Raw genomic sequence first — 14,964 nt, 5'->3', positions numbered from 1 at the left:
AGTCCACAGCCCATCTCCTCTATAGCTAACAGTTGGCTCCACCGTGCATCAGTCAAGCGGCTAGGTCTCAATGAGAAAAAAGTTAGAGAGCAAAGAGGAGGAATAAATGGAGTGTAAAGGAGAAAGTGAGTGGAGTAAAGGGATAGTAGGGAGAGTACGACAGAGAGACAAAGTAAGGTCTGCCCAATATCCGGCTGGGGAGGTGACGTCCGAAAGGGTAGTCCACAGCCCATCTCCTCTATAGCTATCAAGTAGCTCCACCGGGCATCAGCCATGTTGCTCAGGTCTCAGTGTTCAGGAAAAGCAGTTTAGAGTAGAAACAGGGGCTACAGATGCATAGTCAGGTAGCGGAGGGACATGTCCCCACTAGGAGCATAGGTAAAAAGGAGCCGGGGGAGGGGAGTAATCCAGAGAGGGAGCTGGGGCTGCCAAGGCTGCAGAGGGAGCGAAGGCAGAGGCGGCCGCCATATTAAAGTCAGGATATTAAAGTCAGGCACGAAGTGTCCGGTCCTCTGTAGAATACTATGAAGGCCATGGTGTGCCCAAGATATTCAGGGAGCGCCTTCCATACGGGGGGGGGGGGGGGGAATTAGAGATTACGAGTGAGAAGCTTCGAGTATCAGTCATTCAGGGAGCACATTCGTTATGGGGGGCAACGTGAGAGCTGGCAAGTGAGGTGCTTCATGTACCAGGCATTCAGGGAGCACAGTCGTTGAGGGGGGGCAACGTGAGAGATGGCAGGGCTCACAGAAATAGTCTCCGTCGGCATATAAACAGCCCCCTGGTGTTGGAGGCAGCTGGTACAGGTTGGGATGGTGACCGGAGGCCAGTCCTTTTGTTAGAGTCACTGTGGCCTAAAGGTTAAGGTCTGAAACTTACTCTCAAGGTTACAATTGATTTTGTTCAGTTAGATCTCTTTTTTCCCTTTACTCTGTGCCCGGTTTGTACGCCGCCCGCCTGCCTTTCGTGGCTCTGCGGCTGGCTGCGGCTGTGTTTGTTTCTCAGCCGGTGCAGCCCCTTAGTACATTATACTGCCCAGGTTCTGAGGGATACTGGGATACCCCATTGTTTGTATAACTATCCTTAGTACAGTGGGCAGAGCGTCAGTTTGGTAATCAGAAGGTCCAGAGTTCGATTCTCAAAACTGCGTTTCTGCCTATGGTGTCACTCTGGCCTTATGGTTAGGGTCTTTCCCAGTCTACAGTGCAGGCGCTGGTATTTCCTTCACGCCGCCTGCCTGCCCCTCGAGGCGTTGCGGCGGGTGACGGCAGTGCTGCGCGGCTGTTTCCCCCGAAAGGTTGGTTTTTTTTGCCGCCGCCTGCCCTTGAGGCGCTGCGGCAGGCTGCAGTTGTGCTGCTCTGGGTTCCCCGCACATTGCAGCATGGCTCCTGTGTCGGTCTTATCCTCCCGGGGCAGGGTCGGGTGCACGTTCCTGCGCTGATGCACTGGTGTTGCCGGTCAGTTTCAGCGGCTATTTGAAATCCAACGTAGCTCAGCAAGTTCTGCTGGGGCATGTCGATGGTGTGAATCATGGGTTCGCTCTACGTGCTCAAACGACCATTTGCTTCAGCGATTGATATTGCCTGCTTTTACCCTGTACTCGGGTCTTCTCGGTCTTGGCTTGCCCCTGCCTCGCTTGTTGCTGCGTTAGGTGATGGACGGCCTCCGTGGGGCGGGGCCTGGCTCCCCCAGCTTCGCTAAGGGCTGTGTTTCTCAGGTGCGGCGGTTCCGGCAGCGGCTTCTTTGGGTTTTTGCCCGGGTTCCGGTCTGTGGGTTCCGTCTACGGGCCGGTGTTGTTCCCGTCTCTTCATTCTCCCCACGTTGCATGCTGGACTGCCTCGTTTGCGGCTGCTGTAGTGGTGTGCAGACGCTCCACGATTCTGTTGTTTTGGAATCTTAGTGGCCCTGTGTTGGACGGCAGATGCACCGCCTCTGGGTGAGTGTTCTATGCTCGCGTATTTCTGTGTTCTTTTGCTTCGCTGCCTCTTGTTGCTGCACTGGGTCTCTGTTGCCTTCCCGGCTTTTTCGTTCGTTGTGACGTGTTTTTTCCGGATGAGGCCTGCTTTGGGCTGGGCCGGTCGACCTTGACGCTGGGTGCCTGGGTTCCTGTCTCAGCACCAACGCTCGACATCCTGTGACTCTGCACGCTGCATTTCTTCTCCCCGTGCGGTGGGTCATTTTTCTCTTGTGTTTGTTTGGTGGTTTGCCTGGGTCTGGTGGCTTGGTGTTCTCTGGACTATGTTCATGCCCGACGAATAGAGTCCCTCTGGCATGATGGTTGGGGACTTTGACTCTTACTCTGTGGATTGGGTGTTCGATCCCTGGTCTTTCAATGTCAAAGTTTGCTCAGTCTACTGTGTGGGCGATGGTATTTCCTTCAGTAAGGTTGGGCAATGTTTTGTTAAACATATTGGTTGTGGGTTCTTCCCTTAGCGCCGCTAAGTTTCTTTCTTCTGGGGCTGTTACTTGGGGTCCATTGGGTGGCAGTGGACATCTGTTCTTCAGTGCCAGGATGCCCTTCTGGGTGTCCGTGCCCATCAGATTCCCTGATTGTATGCCCTATTACGTGCATCATGGTGTTTGGTCCTTCCGGACTGGTGCTCACTTCGGTGGCACATATTCTACATTGGAACGCTTCGGTGACTGGTGGCATGGCCCCTGCGCTTGACTGTTGCACTCATTCGTTTTGCGTTCCTTGTTTGTTTCTCATTTCTTCCATGGGGTGGTGCTCCGCTCCTCTTGTTGGGTGGGATGTTTTGCCTTTTATGTGCTGGTATTTCGGGCTTTCTTGGCCCTTTGGCCCGGTGGAGTGGGTGTTTCCCCTTCCTTCCCAGGCTTTACTTCCGGGTTTTGGTCATGCGGCTCTTCCGTCCTGTATTCTCCTGTCCCCACCTGCTCTCCGCAGTTGTGCGGGGTCTGTCCTGGTCGGTCCTGGTTGATGTGGCCTTCGTGGGTCCGGGGGTTATGGGCGGCTGCTTGTCGGATTGGGGCGGTCCTGTTTGCTCCTGTTCTTCCTTCGGGCTGCTTCTGTGGTCTCCGGGTGGCCTTTGGCTTCTGCTCCTGTTCCTGGGGTCTGGTTTTTCTTGCCTTGGGCCGTGGCTGTGGCGTCCCCTCCTCCTCCTGCTGCTCCACTGCTCAGCGGGTGCCCCTTGCGCCCTCCGCCTGGTCGTTTTTCTCATCACTTCCTGGGGGTTGGGGCTCTGTTGCCCCAGATGGGTCGCTCCAATTGTCGGTTGTTGGGCTCCCTGCGCCGGTCCCACGTGCTGTGGCTTTGTGGTTGGGCAGATGTGTCCGTTGGGGGTCCTCCTCGTCGGGTTGGTCCCGGTGCTTTGTGGGGTTTCCCGACCTTGCCTGTTCCCATGGGTGTCCCTTCTCTTGCCCTGGTGGCTCCCTTTCCGCCCTGTCTACCGGTCCGTCCGGTGTTCTTTGTATTCTGGTCTCCCCTTCCCGGCTTTTGGCGGCTTTTCCAACCTGTGGGACGTGCATGGGTTCCCCGTCCGTGCTGGGTCGGTTGGTGCGCTTTTTGGCGGTTGTCTCATCTGCCTTCTGTTGACCGGTTCTTGGCTTATTTGAGGTTTGCCCCTGCCCCGCGGGGGGCTTCTTGTTGCTCTCCTGGGCGATTTGGTCGCTGCCTCGTTCTCCAGGGGGTTTGCCCCTTTGCTTTTTTGGCAGGGTGGCGGGGGCTCGCCTGGGTGCTTCTCGCATGGTTTCTGCTCTGAGGTTGGTTGCCCTGTGTTCTTTTTGCTCGGGGTTCCGTGTTGTGCCTCTGTGGGCGCTGGCGCCCTCAGGTCAAGGGGGTGCTGCATCTCCTGGTTCTCTTCCCCGGTCGGGTCCCGGCATTCCCTGTGCGGTTTGGGGTCCTAGGGCCTGCCCGCTCGGGATTGCTCCCTGGGGGTGTTGCCCTTTCACAGGCTCATTCCACCCGGCTCTTCTGTCTTTCTCGGCACCGGTTCTGGTGGCTCAGTGGACTGCTGCATCTTCTTCAGGGGCCTGTGTTCATCCTCTTGGTCACAGGTTCAAGTCCCGGTGGGTCCACTCAGCCTTTTCATCCCTCTGTGGTGGATTACATGAGTACCGTTGTGTTGGGTTGCAATGACATTATTCAGCGCCAGGATACCGCAGTGTGAACGTGCGCTTTGCATAGGCACGTGTTTAAACACCTTTGGTGTGTTGCTGCCTGTGGCCTTGCCTCTGGGGTCACTCCGGTTCCCGTCGGTTCTCCGTTATTCTGCTGGGTCGGTCCTGGTTGCTCGCCCCGGCGGCTTTCTGCTTTTTGCTGTTTGCTCTTGGCGGGCGGGTCACTTGGTTGGTTTCCTGCGGTCTGTTTTGCCTCGCACCTGCCTGGGCTCAGTCGTTGCTGACGCGCTCCCCTCCCGGGGACCCTCTGGGCTCCTGTGGTCAGTGTCCCGCCTGTCTTTCCTTGCTGGTGAGGTTTGGGTGCCCTTTGTTTTTGCGAGTGGGGTGCTGATTTTCCTTTCTGCACCTCCATCCTTTCTTGCGGCTCCTGCCATTCTGGGTTGGTTCCTCTGCTTCGGCCCTCGGTTGCCGCCGGGCCTGGTGGGTTTTGTTTTTCTTCTTCCCTCCGGTCATTGGTTTGGGGGTAGTTCGACTCTATTGTTGTTGGTGGTCCACCGTGCGGTGTGGACGGGCTTCGGTCGGTCTGTCTCTTGCTGCTTGGGTCGCTGTGGTGGGGTAGGCCTCTGTTTCTTCGGTTACTCTTTTGGGGTTTTTGCTCCCCTCTCGCTTTTGGCTGTCCGATGGGTGGTCTTGGTGTGTTTGGCCCGGCTGGCTGCCTTCTGTTCTGGAGCTTGTTTGCTGTTGCCATTAGCTCCGTGCGGTCCGGTGCCGTGCCTTGCCTTTTCGGTCCTCCTTCGGTCTTGGTTGGGCGGATTTTCTGGCGACGGTCTCGGGGTCCGAGTTTTCGGACCTCTGGTGTCTTTTTGTCCCGGCTGGTTCTTCCTGCTCGTGGTTGCCTCTCTCTTGGGTGGTTCGCCTCTTGTCGGGTCTGTTGGGTTTGCCCTCTTCCGTGGGTGTCCCATTCTGGTCCGTTGGTTTCTTGTGAGTTTCCATGTAGCCGTTTGGCTTTGGTATGTGCTCACTTTGTTAGTCATGTGGCGAGGAAGACTAACGAGGAGGTAATGCGCCGGTTACTTACCAGTAATCTTCATTACTCAGAGTATAGTCTTCCTTGCCACATGAGTTCCCATCCCTCCCTCCCTGTCTGGCTCTCGGCTTCATGTTGTGCTTGGTAGTTTCAGGCTGATGGGTTGGGCCGGCCCGCCTCTTATAGAGGTCAGGTGGTAATGGGTCGGCAATGTTGGGAGGGGATGGGAGGCTGACTTTTTGCTTTGGGGGGTTCTGGTGTGGAGCTGAAGCTCACTTTGTTAGTCATGTGGCGAGGAAGACTATACTCAGAGTAATGAAGATTACCGGTAAGTAACCGGGGCATTACTGGGTGCTCGGACCTGCAAGGGAGCAGCACGGTAACTGGGAGCTCGGACCTGCAGGGGAGCAGCGCGGTTCCTGGGAGCTCGGACCTGCAGGGGAGCAGCACAGTTCCTGGGAGTTCAGACCTGCAGAGGAGCAGCACGGTTCCTGAACACCACACAGTGCCCCGATCAGTGATTTTGCTGGTTGGGTAATGTACGCACTGTATCCAGCGGCAGAGAATTTGCCCATTCCCAATATTAAAGAACAGTCTATTGGCAAATAATTAGCAATTAATTGTCCCCAGACCTCTGGCGGCAAAGACAGGAGACGCACCTGAAAAGCAAAGGAATTCCGGCCCTACATAGGAATTCATGCACGGTTGGGCAATGAACACAATCAAAAAGCACAATATCCAAAACTGAAACTTTGTTTCTCCTTTGTGACAATTTGACCATTCCATTCCCTCACAGTCCCACGGCCACGGTGTGTTATCATTAAAGGTGGTAGGCCAATCAGCAAAATAAAATGTAGCTCCCGCCACATGTTATTGTCAAAAAGCATTTACAATAAAAGATCTTCTGGTAACTATTTCTTGAATGACAGCAGATAAAGGTTTCATTAAAAAAAGGAATAGTACTCGGGTGTTCAGCGCTGAAAGGGACAGGGATTCCATCCAGATCGTGAGAAACAGTCTTGGGAGTGGAGCCCGGAGGGGGGAGGGGAGTCTGTGTTTACCCTCCTTGCCAAGTGTTGTTTTTCACAACATTTCATGGGAAAACCCCGCCCTACCCTGTGTGAACCCAGGATAACTACACATCTTTAACTGTGTGCAGCAGAAATACACAACTGTTCACAAACCTATCCTCAGGAAGCCAGTGGGTGTCGGTGTTCTTAAGTTAATGTGCTCGAGTTTCATCTGCTAGAGACGATGCAAAGAAGCACGCAGCATCATTCTGGGTACCATAGAATGTCCAGAAGCCAGCCGAGACTTTCCCTAGGAGGCCAGAGCGGGGAGACCGCTCCATTCAAGCTTCAATGCGGCTTACAAAAATAGGAGAATGTGGTCTGATTGGTCTGCAAGAAAGCCAATCGGAGCCCAGGTGAACGGGAAATCCAAGAAGTGAGGAAAAGATTAGTGACAAAAAGGTGACTCCACAAGTTTAATGTGAAGTGACATCAACTGAGTTAGTGTAACATGGTAGATGGCAGTATCTATAGCCCTTGTGTCCAACAGAATCCTGCATCTCCAAAATAAAAGGGTGGCCTGGCTACACAGCATCGAATTCCACCTCATTCCGTAGAAAAGATATGTTTTTTCACACGATTTACTTGTGTACATTTGCCTTCTACTGGGACAACCGCATCAGTACAATACACAGAAACATACAATTTATCAGTGCAAAAGCAGCATTTCACAATCCCAAAGAGAAGATGATGACCTGTCCCCGATGGACAGCTGCGGCAAGATAATGTGGCAAAAAGGCATTGGTTTTGTTTACCACTGGCAAAAAGAATGAGCCAAAGGTTACTTGGCTGGAGGGACGGTGCAAAACTTTAAGCCACGAGAGGAGCTTTTAGTCACTCCTCTTCTAGTTGTCGGTTTTGATGTTATTTACATTTGTCTTTTGTCCAGTACACCATACAGAATGACGCAATGAGTCAAGCCACATCCTAACTAACTTGAGATTACATTCTGCTCTTTCACACACAACGTAGTTCCTTTCAGTGCTAGGGGTTATTATAGTAATGCTTTTTTAGATTCATTTTTTTTTGTGAATTGGTGTAAATATTTTCAATAGTTTTAAAGAAATTGCAGGTAGTTCACGTCTAATGACAGTCTAGATAAACAACTTGATCCTGGTGAATTTGGTTTAAAGTCGCTAGGAGATAAAAGAGGGAATAGTGGTCAGGAATAGGGATAGCTGAAGGTTGTAATGGCAGATGCCACAGGACTAGGACAGTAACCTCAAACATAGAATCATACATATCAATTCCATTCAAACCCATCTGCTTTGCGAATAAATATTGTTCATCTGAAGTAGAAAATGTGGGGTCCTAGGGCTTCTGACACCAGCATCAAGCCCAGACCACTTCCATCACTGATGTCCTCGTAATCGGATATAAAGCCATCTCCAAAAATCTCTACCACAGATATGACCTCCAAGTTTTCAGGCATGGATCTAAACGATCTCCCACAATTACTGACACTATGCATTTATTGGTCCCCTACTCTCTAGGTGAACTTATTTTACAGACCCCTTCAACACCAACGTGAAGTGAATGTTGAGCAATTCTTGTATTAATGTTAAGGAATTTCTAGATCTTCCGTCACCAATACGAAGTTATCTAGGCAGCCTTTTAACACTGACATGATGTGACTAAGTGGGCAATAGCACACAGGTACTTTGGAGTTCCATCTACCTATGACTAGAAGGTTAGACTGAACCTCTGAGAGCCCTCACAATAAGAACAAGTTAAAAGATGGAGGAGTTACAAAACTGGGTACCGGGTGATCATGTTACCCTAGTAGTAGGATAGGTCGGCTCTGATGTGAGGTAACCCAGCCTGACCCAATGCAGGCTGATTCCATTCTGTATTAGTACAGTGCACCTTCACCTCTTCTTTTCTGGGGTGCAGAAAGCACTTTCAGCGCGATGCAAACTATTAAGAAACACAGGGACTACAGGACAGATTAGGTAGTCAGTTTAAGTTAGAAGCATTATACTTTTAGAACCAAACCAGTGGAATTATACAGAGCAAGGAAACGCAATGTCATTACTAGGCCCAAATATCTGTTACAGCAGCGTAATCTTGCAAAATTTGTGTAATGCAGTTACATAAAATTGTGAACGGCTAGAACCTGAGCAGTTGTTTGTGGCACTATTTAAAAAAAAAAAAATGTTTTAAGCAAAATGAGTTCTTAAATGGACGTTGCATTTCACACAAAAATATACTGCAAAACGCCAGTTTTCCATAATTTCGTGGAATATTTGTGTAATTTTGTGTTATTACGTAAAAGCTCATTTTGTGAATTTCGCACACCCCTAATCATTATAACACTGGTAACAAAATACGATGCAACTATGATCACGTAGAAAACTACAACACAGTGATAACAAACGGATGCTAGACAACAAAACATGTACTAACAAGCATTGGCATAGCCATAAGGTCTCGCCTTTGGGACCTTATAAGTGTTTAGCCAGAGTAATTGCCTTTGCCAAGGTCGTTAAGCTATTTTGTAGACCACTGTGGCTGCTGTGTAGCATGTTGAAAAGTTATAATAAAAAAGTGTTATAAATATTTGTTACATTATAAATATATAACCAAGAAGACAATATGTACAACTGAACAACCCTATTAAAAAAGAAATAAAATAGAAAATATCTTCTCGTTTTGTTTTTTTCTTGGTCATGCTGGCAACTCCTTCCTGCCTGTGGTAATGCTCGTTTGTTATTGATTTTTTTGTTATGGGGTGGGGGGGGGTAGACAAACAATGGGATGGTGGAAGCTGGGAAATAGTACCTGAGAAACCACAGAAGCAGCTGACAGATTTTAGGGAGAATCAACAGATTCCAGATACCAAGGGCAGACTGAGGTGGTGGTGTGCTGATGCCGAGGTGGTGCTGAGGTGGTAATGTGCTGATGTGGAGGTGATGCTTAATGATACTTAGGTGAAGCTGACTGATGCTGTAGTGCTGAGTCATGCTGAGGACGTGGTGCTGCACTGGTGCTCAGGTGGTACGGAGTAATGCGGAGTTGGTGCTGTGCTGCTGCTGAGTTAGTACTGAATTACTGCGGAGGTGAGGCTGTGCTTGTGGTGGTGTTGCGCTGGTGCTAAGGTGGTGCTGCTCTGGTGCTGAGGTGGTGTGCACGTGTGCTGAGGTGGTGTGTGTTGAGGCGGTGGTGTGGCGCTGAAAGCGCAACTAAATGGCATCTCAGTTATAAATTTGACCTGCATGGAATAATACTACCCCAAACTAAAGTCGAATGCGCAGTGGAACATAAAGGCCAAAGGAGTGAAAATTACCCTGCAACTTCTAGTCACAAACCCAGTGGGTAGTCAAGCACTGGCATAGCCAATAGGTCTCGCTTTTGGGACCTTATAAGCATTTACTTATGCAGCACAATATATTTGGTGCAACAACATCAACTCTTGCATGGCTAAATACTTATAAGGTCCCAAAGGCGAGACCTATTGGCTATGCCAATGCTTGTTCATTAAAGCCCTGGTGGTGCTAAAAAGGCACAGTGATAACAGTGGAAAAAATATTGAAAAAAGAGTAACTAGCAAACCATCATTGTTAAAAGTGATAACGAGCCCACCAGTAGTATGCTTTGATCAACAGAGTGAGGGCAGAGACAAACAATAAGAAACAGACCCCAAAGTACCACAGCAGACCCCGGCGCTGGGCTCAGCCAAGGAGAGAATACGTCGCACAATCATTATTGAAGAACCGGACTAGGACTGCATCGTATGAGGATCACGAGCGCGCGCACTCTCCACACTTCAAAGCTTAAAGACTTGAAAGCACGCAAAAGTCTGAAAATAAAGAGTTACGGTAGCAGTTTATGTTAGACAGGGTGATGCTATGCAGGCAGCACATAGAGTGAGTTCTATCAAAGGGGATGCGACCGCCATTCCCCGCTGCTCTCCGTGAGGTAATCTCCACGTTGCATTTGTGTTCTCCTCAGCACTCCTTTCCGCCAGTGAACCTGTCATGGCAGGGGATCCTCTCTACATGCCAAAGCCTCTACATACAGGTCTACAGCTGCGTGTACCCTCAAATGCCAGCTCAGAGATGTTCAAACAGATTAACGGAAATCCTTATGTTAATGGAGCGCATAGAAGTCTAGAAGGATTGTTGCAAGGCGAACAGAGGCAGTCACTCTAAAAACAAGTCCTTCCGCAGCATATTTGTCGGCAAGAGACAGATGTGCAAGAAATAGAGGCCAATGTTTCACATCTGTTGCTCTGTTTTAATCGCGCCCGTGTGTAATCCTAATTTTACCTAAATTGCCAGCCTCCCATCATGACGGGGGGGGGGGGGGGGGGGGGGGGAGGGAGGGGTAGTGTAATCACCTGCGACTGGCTTCAAGATAGAGTTAAACAAGCCCTCGTCATGACCTTTTCGTTTGGCTTTTTCTGCCCTCCCACTTGGACGGCCTCGCCTGCTAAAAGGTTTCTTATCTTTATGGGGCCATGTGTTTGGCCCCATAAAGATAAGAAACCTTTTGTTTCAGAAGGAAAGCAGGCGAGGCCGCCCAAGTGGGACGGCAGAAAAAGCGGAGCGAAAACGTCACCAACAGCTCTTTCCCAATGGCTGGCCGCCATTTAGCATAAACGGTGACACCGGCCAATGGAGGGGCGGGGCTAAAAGTCCTTTACTGAAAAAACCCCAAAACATTAAATGTCGCTAGTGAGACTGCGCATGTGCGCAGCATACGCTAGCGAGACCTAAAAATGCAGTAGTCCGTTTTTCCATAAGGGGCAAAAGAAAATATAGTTGTGAAAAAGGGTATTGTTTTACAGCAGTACTGTGTCCACTAGAAACAGACAGGTAAATGGCACACTTAGTTAATCGTGACCCTTCAAAAACATATGTATTTAACATAACGAGACCTAAAAAGGGAAACCGTTAACAAGGCTAAAATCACTCAGGCCATTTACCGAGGCACAATCTGGCATAAAAAATAGAACAGGGTGGCTGAAGAATGTAGTGGGTGCATGCGTGTTAGAAAAAACACACGCTCCAAATACCCCCACACACAACCCCCCGCCCCCTACACAATGGAGGTACTAAGAGTACTTGAAGCTTTCCTGAGAGATTAGCTACATGGAAGATGCACCCGACACACACACACTGCAGACAAGTAATTGCAGCCTGCGCGCCAACACACGCTGTGTTTATGTGATGACGGGAGGGTGAAGCGGGCCTGCTGTGTCGCAGCTGTGCGGTCTGTACCCCAGCAGGCCGCCTCTCCTGGGAACCCGCCGCAGGGCCCGGTGCCAGCCGCCATTACTGACGGCTGCCTCTTAAGCATTACTGGAAGGCCAATCACTGCTCAGTGCCGTCGTTGAAAGTTAGCACTTTACAGAAAGCGTTTACATTACAGACGGGGCTCCAAGCTGTTCGAGGGGAAACCAAATACTCGCAGATGGACACAGCTGCTTTCCGACTGAAAAATAACATTTGTTTTAATTAACGGTGGCCGTGAAAGCTCGTTGTTTTACAAGCGAAGCTTCGACCTGCGTCACAACCACTGAAACGTCTTAGTTCGGGGAAATACAGGCCTGGCCGCAGCTCAGTCCGGCGATTTATGATTGGTGTTTTGGAACATGGCTGGTACAAAGAGGTCCTCGAGTTGAAAATACCGCGGGTTACTCGGCGAATAAACGTGGAGCAACTTTACGTGTCATCGAGTCTTCTTCATTTGGATGCACGTGCGGCAGGAGATCTTTCCCACACTAAGCAGGCTGGCACTGTCAGATGGACTCATGCAAAGAGGGGCAGTCAGTGGATCCCTCAAACCATAGAGGCTGGCACCGAACGGACTGACCTGTGTCCGAGGGTCCTCATTCAGTACAATACCTTTGACCATGGAAGCTGATAGTGTATAGACTGACCTCTGCACGTGGGTCCTAATTCAGTACAATGATATGGAACCTGTCAGTGTATAGACTGACCTCTGCATGCGGGTCTTCATTCGGTACAATACAATGGAAGCGGTCAGTGTACAGACTGACCTCTGCACGTGGGTCCTCATTCAGTACCATACCTTGGAAGCTGTTAGTGTAAAGTCTGACCTCTACACGCGGGTCCTAATTCAGTACAATGACATGGAACCTGTCAGTGTATAGACTGACCTCTGCATGCGGGCCCTCATTCAGTACAATGACATGGATGCTGTCAAGTATACAGACTGACCTCTGCATGCGGGTCTTCATTCAGTACAATACCATGGAACCTGTCAGTGTATACAGACTGACCTCGGCACACGGGACCTCATTCAGTACCATACCTTGGACATGGAAGCTGTCAGTGTACAGATTTGCCTCTGCACGTGGGACCCCATTCAGTCCCATACCTTGGCCCATGAAAGCGGTCAGCGTACAGACTGACCGCTGCACGTGGGTACTCATTCAGTACCATACATTGGACCACTGAAGCTGGTAATGTATAGACTGACCTCTCCTCATTCACTACAATACCTTGGACCAAGGAAACTGGTAGTGTACAGACTGACCCCTGCACACGGATCTGCATTCAGTACAATACCTTGGACCATGGAAGCTGGTCATGTACAGACATAGCTCTGCACGCAGGACCTCATTTAGTACCATACTATGGAAGCTGGTAGTGTACAGATTGACCTCTGCACGCAGGTCCTCATTCAGTACAATTCCTGCTGATGCTGGCACTTTACACTCTACCTCATAGCATGAGGATCCGGAGTTGGTGGATCCTTTAGGGTATGGCAACTGACACTAAGAACAGTGGCGGCTGGCATCTGGGAGAGACGCAAAATAAATAAAAAAGAATAAAAACTTAGAAGGCAACACAACGTCCTCACAGTCCTCTCCTCACCACCGGAACTGGAAGCAGCAACTCCTTTAACCAATCAGGGTGCTGCTCTCATGCAGCATGAGAACAGCACCCTGACTGGAGGGAGCGGCCTCACTCGGCGCTCCAAAGCACTTTGGAGGCCTGCACTTGCACTACCCCAGCTGTCTTAAGATACCCCAGCTGTCTTAAGACAGCTGGGTTAGAGCTGTTTAAAGTGCGCATGTGTGGCTAGCCTTCGCAAGACGGCCAGCCAAAAAGAGATGCGCACTTTAAACAGTGCACACCCTCCTCCCTCCTGACTGACATGCTGCTATCAGTCGGCAGCTGCCACGCCCCCTTCCTGACGCTCTGTTCGAGAAGGGGAAGAAAAATAAACTGGTAATAAATAACCTTTTTATTTTTCAGTGGTTTGGGGGGATTTTAAGTGAGGCGACGCTCCTCTGCTCCAACGGAGGAGCCGACTCTGTATAAGAAAGGTCTTGCGCCACCAAGCTCCTCAGATACTGGATCTTTCAGGCTACGGAAGGTGGTACTGTACAACCAGACTTATGCCAGGAAGCAGATCCCTCAGATTACAGATGCTGGAAATGTGGTCACTGCCCAGCATCAGCAAGTTACTAATTACTGGATGAATTGTGTTATGGTAGAGCACCACTCAAACCTGGTACTATACCAGCAGCATCTTTCAACAAGGTTCATGACTTGGCAAACACTTGGCTATAATAGCTGGTACTATACAAACTGTCTTCTACCAAGAGAAGGCAACTGGGCACCCAGCTTGCCACTTGCCTATGGTCTCCAGTTCCTGCTTGTTCCAGCCTGATCCAGTGACACTGCAGCTGCCTGAGTTTTCCAGCTCACCATTCTTCCTGCCAACACATGCCCCGCCCACTCCAAGACCTACATAATGCAGGCTGCAGTGCAATCGCACGGCTGGCATGCCAAAGGCAAGTCTGTCTGCGCACACCGCCATGACCCCTGGACCTCCTGCCCCAGCAGATAAATCATCGCCCAGCTCTACACACTCGAAGCCGCAACAAACACTGCCACCACGCCGACCCACACTCCGTGGTAGGACGTTTCACCTGCCCCTACTCCCACTTCACAGACCACACACACCAGCCACACCCTGAGCACTCCACAAACACAACTTGAACAAAAACAACAAATCGCATGCGCTCTTATCAACACATGCTCACTATGCAAACACACCAACGAGATTTGTGATCTTATCTCCACCATCACACCCAAAGTCCTCTTCCTCACTGAGACCTGACTCAAACTCACTTCGGCGCACAAGATCGTCACCGCAATACCCAAACGATATAAGATCACCCACATCAATAAGCCTGGAGGAGGGATCGCCATCATACACAAGGATTCTATTCAATGCACCACCACAAATGACAACATCACCCCAGTCATGGAACACCTCAACTTCCGACCTCAGACCGCAAAATCACCATCAGGGGCACTCTTGCCTACCGTCCTCCAGGACAACATCCAGCCTTCTGCAACGTCAACGCTGACTTCCTCGCCTCCCTTGCTATAGACTCCAGCAATTAAATTTCCCTCAGCGCTCTCAACTTCCATCTTGATGACAGTAATGACATCAACACTACCAACTTCCTCGACAACATGAACAACATACTCACCCAACTTGTACACGATCCCACGTACACCACTGGCCACACGCTAGACCCCATCTTCACCTGCAGCGACCACATCAGTAACAGCTACACCACGGAACTCACATGGACCAACCACTCCATCGTCCACTTCAACAGCACCTCCGCCCTCAGTCTGCCCAATGACCCCAACTGCAGCTGGAACAAAGTCTCAAAGGACACATGGATCAAAGTCCTAAACACCACCCACCCAATCTCCTCCAACAACCTAGAACAGAATGTCAGCAACTTTAACAATTTGATCCCCAACTGCGTCGCGCCCATCGGCAACAACAGTC

General features: G+C 50.3%; 1 protein-coding gene across 4 annotated transcripts in view; it reads right to left on the bottom strand.

The window, feature by feature from the left end:
• Positions 1 to 14,964, bottom strand: part of RGS3 (regulator of G protein signaling 3) — an 834,919-nt gene that overhangs the window by 45,184 nt on the left and 774,771 nt on the right. The window lies entirely within an intron of this gene.

This window comes from Triturus cristatus, chromosome 1_2 (assembly GCF_964204655.1).
Source record: "Triturus cristatus chromosome 1_2, aTriCri1.1, whole genome shotgun sequence".
NCBI classification, from domain to species: domain Eukaryota; kingdom Metazoa; phylum Chordata; class Amphibia; order Caudata; family Salamandridae; genus Triturus; species Triturus cristatus.
This window is presented reverse-complemented; position numbering and strand designations above follow the sequence as displayed.